At 40.3% G+C, this 6,739-nt stretch overlaps 1 pseudogene; it reads left to right on the top strand.

Moving 5' to 3' along the window:
- Positions 1 to 3,802: 3,802 nt before the first annotated feature.
- On the top strand, positions 3,803 to 3,965 carry LOC139004792 (U2 spliceosomal RNA; annotated as a pseudogene).
- The last annotated feature ends 2,774 nt before the right edge of the window (positions 3,966 to 6,739 follow it).

Genomic DNA, 6,739 nt, shown 5'->3' with positions numbered 1-6,739 from the left:
AGGGAGGAGGGAGCCCAATTCCTCATGGAATTGGCCATTGGTTAGCTTGCTGCTGGGGCCCTGACAGCCCCAAATCTGGTTCACCCTGGACCCAGACAGGAGGAAGGAGGGAGTCCAATTCCTCTTGGAATCAGCCATTGGTTAGTTGCTGGTGGGGCCCTTCCCATGGCAGGCCAGCCCTCCCCCTCCTAATCAGCCCTGATCTCAGGCTAGGCCGAGGGATCCCACCCATGTACGAATTCATGCACTGGGCCTCTAGTAATGAATAATTGAGTCATGTACCTCACTCATATCCTACCAGCTGCTGAATAGGACAGAGTGAAAAGCCTCCATCCAATTTTATGTTTGATATATTTAATTTTTCTACTAAAAATTTCACTCCCAGTCCTTTGAAATGATATAAGGAGTTCTCTTCTATGGCAACCTCTATTCAATTTTTCTTCCCATATGTCTTTGATGCCAACACATCCACATGAAATTAGAGCAACCATTCCCCTTAAAAATGCTTATGCTTATTGGAAAACTTGTGTCTAGACTACATGGTCGCCAAAGTGAAAGTTTTTGAGTTACAATTTTACATTAAAAATAGAGGTTAAGAAAAATAAAAATAAAGATTATGCACAATGTTTTTTAATTGAGGATACCAAGTTAACCTGTCATCCTGTGAGAAAGTGATTATTTCTGACAACTGTGCAATAGTCTCAGGGGATAGATACCTAGAATATTATCCTGTTGCCATTGCATAGGATGAGAAGAGAAGAATGACTGATGGGTCCCTGGGGCTATTCAGTGATACTCTGCACTGCCAGAAATAGGACACACAAGGGACAGCAACATAGTGAATATCTTTATATCAGAGCCATGCTATTTATTCTCATGCTATGGAAAGAGAGCAGAAGGAGTGCCTTCTATCTGGACCTCTAGGGAAAACCAGTGCCAGTTGGTACAACCAGGTTTCTTGAGCAATATGTTACCCAGAATTCCATAATAGCGATATCATGCAATCCTGTGTTCATTCAGCAAATGTTTACTGAGTGCCAGCACTTGCAAGATGCCAAGGCTATATTGACAAGCAAGGCAAAGAGAATCCCTGCCTTCAAAGATGTTACATATTAGGAGACAGGTAAAAGCAGAAGCAGAGTTGCTACAAAGCTCATAACAGGAAGCATTGACTTAGGTAGGGGAGTTGGAACTAGGACATTAATTCCCCACTCCTCTCATTTCCATTCGCTCTCTGCCCCCTTACACTTCTCTCCCCTAATGACAGAATGCTTGACTGAATTGAGTTGGGTGGGGAGCAGGACTGAGCATGCTCAACCCCTTTGGTTTATGTCTTTTGAATAAAGAGCCCCAACAGGTTGTACACCATGATCTTCACATCCCCAAGAAGATAATTCAACAGAGTGAACGGTCCAGAAATGATTAAGGGTTGGTTCAATTCAGGCTTCAGTGTTTGAGCTAAATCATATTCTCCAGTCAGCTTTATGGAACTAAAACTGAGTTTATATTTTTATATAGATCCACCTGTTCCAGGCCTAATTTCACAATAGATTTTAAACTCAAAAGAGAAAATAAGAATCTTTTTATTAGTGATCCCTATAACCCACCATGTTGATGCCTTTGCCAGATATCTGAGATGTAGATGCAACAAACTGGCATTTAAGAACCAAATTGATCCATTGGAAAATAGAGAGTTGAGGCTTTTGGCTTAAATTTAGGAGAAATGAAATTTGGTAGTGCTTTATTAAGATTAGCCATGTGGCAGCTTTGCCTTTTGTGACAGGGAATGGTGACACTTGGGCATTGTAATAACCAGGGACTGTGCAGGCTTTTGTGACTGACCTTGATGTGATTTAAGAAGTGACTCAGATCTCAGAGGAAAGAGAGTATGTGTATCCTATCTGAACTTCACCTTAAGATAGGCAGAGCTTCAGAACACTAGCTTTTCCAGGTCTTGCTTGGCAGACCAATTTTTCCCCCTGCATTTGTTGAATTTACCATTGAAGACTACAGACTGAAACTTTAAACTCCAAAGACAACTATGTTCAATGAGGGCTATTGAATACTGGTGTGTGTCTTATGCCAGGCATAGAGAAGGAATTAAAGCTCATATACTCTAAATTTTTATGTAAATCATGATTCAGGGCTAAGAGGAGAACAAATCATGGCTAAATTCTAGGATTCATTTAGTTTGCATAGAGGATCCTGGGTCATCTCCCCTTTACCAAGTTTTCTCAGGTTAGTGCTCTGATGTATTGGTTCATAAGCCTTTATCATGGCTTTAGATTACAGAGATTATACCTCGGTATTAATCACAGAAGCATGTTAGGTTTTATTAATTAGTAACCAATTAACACCTTGAAAGGAATGAAGAATATGGCTTCTTGGATTGACATAGAGAAACAACTCCATGATTCTTTTGCAAACCAATGAGCCAAGAAAAAAATGTACATAGAATACTCAGCCAAGCTTGCTGAGCAAACCAAAGAGGGACGGATAATTACAAAATATACTTACTTCTTACCATCAGAATTGTAACAGTGAAAACATTAAAATTCAAAAAGAGCAAAATAAATTAAAGAACAGGATGGCCGAAACCGGTTTGGCTCAGTGGATTGAGCGTCGGCCTGTGGACTGAAAGGTCCCAGGTTCGATTCTGGTCAAGGGCATGTGCCTGGGTTGCGGGCACATCCCCGGTTGGAGGTGTGCAGGAGGCAGCTGATCGATGTTTCTCTCTCATCGATGTTTCTGACTCTCTATCTCTCTCCCTTCCTCTCTGTGGGAAATCAATAAAATATATTTAAAAAAAAAAAAAGAACAGGATAGTTGCATTATTTGTGGATCATTAAGGATGATGACATGCAAAGAACATGAAAAGGCAGTTGAGGTGTTAGAAGACTAGGGTTTCTTCTCTAAAGGGAGCCTGGAAAGGCAAGGTGTTGAGGAGCAGATAGCAGGTGTCCTGTTGCTCACTAGGCCCATGTAGTTCAGGCTTCAGAAGCATCTTTAGCATTTACAATGCAGGAAACTGCATGGTAATTCTCCAGCATAAACAAATGTGGAGAAGAGGTTGCAAGCATCAAAGAACTTTTGTCACAAGAAGCAGTGGCAATAAGCACTATGACACAAGAAAAGGGTGGAGCCACTGTGCCAGTGGTTCTCAACCTTCTGGCCCTTTAAATACAGTTCGTCATGTTGTGACCCAACCATAAAATTATTTTCGTTGCTACTTCATAACTGTAATGTTGCTACTGTTATGAATCGTAATGTAAATATCTGATATGCAGGATGGTCTTAGGCGACCCCTGTGAAAGTGTCATTCAACCGCCAAAGGGGTCGCGATGCACAGGTTGAGAACCACTAAGCATACAACACAACCCTGACTGCCAGTAATTTAGAGGGGAAAGCAGAAACAAGGGGTTTTGTGTATGCTAGACGGGGAAGAAAGGTATGTCTGATAAGATCTGACTCAAGTTGCTGCTTATGCTTAGTGCCAAAGTCTTTGAAAGAGGGCAGGGATGTCTCAAATACTGTTCTCTGAGAGCTGAGAAGATGCATAGGGAGAACCCTTCTCCCCACTCTCCTATAAGTGGCAAACATAGTGCCACAATTAAACTTAGGGGAGATTTTTCTTAAAACAGTTTAGCCTTCAGATAACTGTCATGAATTAAGAGGCATACCGGCAAAAATCTAAGACCAACGTTTCCCTTTATCTCTCCTCTTTCCCTCAGCTGCTAAATCTCGGCCCTCATTTCTGGCAACAATACCGTGGGTCTGGATTGTACAAAGTACTGGTTCTGGCATCGCTTCTCGGCCTTTTGGCTAAGATCAAGTGTAGTACTGGTTCTGGGAACAATATTTCTGTAAAGACTAGAGATTGACTTGAATTTTCAAATTTTGTACAGGGGGATTGATGTTGTGATATTATTTTCTGTCCAAATATTAGAAAAATCATGGCACATAAAATAAGGCATGAGGTTAACATGACTTAGAAACTGTACTCTTTAGGAGAAGACATTCCAGGCAGCTGTCTACTCAATCTCAACTCTACCATCAGACTGGAGATCTCTTTGAGTCAGACTGAGCAGAATAAAATATTGGATGATCATGATTAAAGAATTTTATACTTTGTTTCATATTAACTCATAAAGAAAAAGGTATGTAACTTTTGGACATCCTTTTACATCCATGTTCTTCAGAATAGCAGATGGTTTTTATTCAAATTCTGGACTTCTTTAGTATTGTTCTTAGAAAAAAACATGTCCAGTTGTAAATCAGGATGGAAAACTAAATAAAGAATAGTTTTCCTACCCAGGGCTCAGAAGGACTTTGAAGGTAGTTTCATTCTGGCCCATGTCAAAGGCATTTGAAGACAAAAGCTAAACAGCCTACCCTTTGCCTGGTAAGACTATAAAAGGTGAGGAGCTGCTATGGGGAGATGGGTTCATGAAGGTAGTAGCATGACCATCCTAACCTCCTGCCACTAGTGAACTAGCCAAACCAACAACTGACCACTGACTTAATGAACAAACTCAGTGAGTTAAAGGAATAAACACCTGGGGCACTAGAGACAGACACTATTCCACATTCTAAATTTTCCAAAGAGGAAGTGGATAGAGATGGGAGGGAATTTCTACTCAACTTCCTGGGAAATTTTAGGAGGAAGTCTTTTCTGTTTCTCTAGCCCCAAGGTTGCAAGAATGACTTGTCTGACTCATTGGTTTGTGAGAAGAGACTGAACTCAGTCCTCCTCTTTTCCCTATTCCTTCAGAAGCAGCACTCTGGCAGGCTCTTCATGATGCCTACAATTGGGGGGATTAAGTCCAATTAGGGAGAGTTATAGAAGTCCATCCAGCACAAATTTATAACCATGTTCTTCAGTCAGTTTGGCTTTCCCTCTGTTTGTCTTCTATATCTTATGTGTCAATCAGCTCCTAATTTAAAAAAAAAAAATCAGTGCATGGTTTTTGTTCATTGCCTTCATTGAAACCCTAGGAGGGGCAAGACTGTACAATATTGGATTTCCTGGTGAAACTTTCTTAGATTTGAACAAATAAATCTTTGGGGGCTGGGCAAAAAAATAGTGTTGGTGGTCAGTGATAAGAACAGATATTTTCTAGGTTAAATGGAATATAGCTGTGCAAAAGCATAAAACTGAGAGAGCAAATAATATACTTAATAAACTGAAATAAGTCCAATATGATTGGAGCAAAAAAAAAGTAGAGTGAGCAAATCTATATACAGGAGAAACATTGTGTAGAGCGTGGCCATGGAATCGGGGTTTTTGCCCTAAGGTAAGTTTGTGAGATTAAGCTAATAAATATATGAGGCTCACAGTTTAATTTTAATTTCAGATTTAAAAACCAAACAAAAAAATGTAAGTAGGAGTGTGTCCCACACAACATTTGCAATAAATGGGGTGTATTTATACTACCCCCAAAAAAAGTATTCATTGCTTCTCTGAAATTCAAATTTAACTAACTGTTCTGCATTTTATCTTACAATTTTATTCTAAGGAAAAGGGCAAGCCAGTGAAGTCTTGAAAACATTGAAGTGACATGATCAGAAATCAGAAAGAAAGAAAACTAGTGATGGAGCCAAAGGCCAGCCTCTCTTTCCCAGCGTTCTCCAGTTTCTTTAGAGCTCCTTTCAAAACGGCCTCGCGGTTAAACCAACAGTAACATGATTCTGCTGTATCCCGCAACTCACGATCATTTTGTAAACGAAGCCTGATGAAAAGAAATCACAGCCTTGGTCGTATGACAGACAAGGCAGACTTACAACAAAAATGGAAAGTTGGATTCTACTTCTTAGCATTCGCGGTCTGTAGAGAAAAAGCAATACATTAAAGCGACTGAGGAGCACAGCAAGGTTACTTTCAACCCTGAGCACATTCATTTCGCCTCCATTGAAAGATTCCACGTCTCCCTAACCGTCTACGAAGTTTGGTGCCTGCCTTTTTCAGAATGCGGTGACTTCTGCCTAATTCACGGCCACCCCGTCTGATTCACAGTGAGGGGTTTTCAATGGGCTGACATGACCATTACTAAAATATGATCTGCCAGAGGAACAGCGGCATCCCATGCTAATGCAGAAGAAATGGGCTTGTCGCCAGTGAGCAAAAACTGTTCTCCGGATTGAATATCCATTTTCTAAACACATATTTTAATTTTTAATGTTGACTTCATGTGTTTCCTAAATACCTCTGTGCCTCTTCTTTGTAACCGTTTCCCAAGGAGTTCTTTCATATGGCAATTGTTACTTAGAGTTCTAATTGCAGCTCTCTGGAACAGTGTAATGGCCAGATTGGAACAAGTTGTTCTCACCTACCAACTGGTCAATTTATGGGCTTGCAACTGTGTGAGTACATGCATCACCCATCTCTCCACAGGAGGTCAATAACCATAAGTGGTAGAAGCAGTGTTAAAATGGAAGAAAAAAACTAAGGCAAAAGTTTTTTGTTCTTTTGTTTTCCCTGACAAGGCCAGGAATGTGGCTATATGCATGGTAGGTATTTTAAAATACCTCCGTACCAAAAAATGTTAACACATGCTAATGTTCAGTATGTCCATCTAGTCCTAGTCTCAAAATTGCAAAAGTGAAACTGAAGCATAGAAATGCAACCTGAGTAATTGGCAGGAATTACTACCTGTTTAGTTAAGCCAAAACAATACTAAGTGAAATAGAGTTTAGCAAACAAATATCAACTCTAGCATTTGATGAGTGCTTCCCATGTGCC

This window comes from Myotis yumanensis, unplaced genomic scaffold, assembly GCF_028538775.1.
Source record: "Myotis yumanensis isolate MYYU_CA2020_CCGP unplaced genomic scaffold, mMyoYum1.0.hap1 SCAF_2, whole genome shotgun sequence".
Lineage (NCBI taxonomy): Eukaryota > Metazoa > Chordata > Mammalia > Chiroptera > Vespertilionidae > Myotis > Myotis yumanensis.
This window is presented reverse-complemented; position numbering and strand designations above follow the sequence as displayed.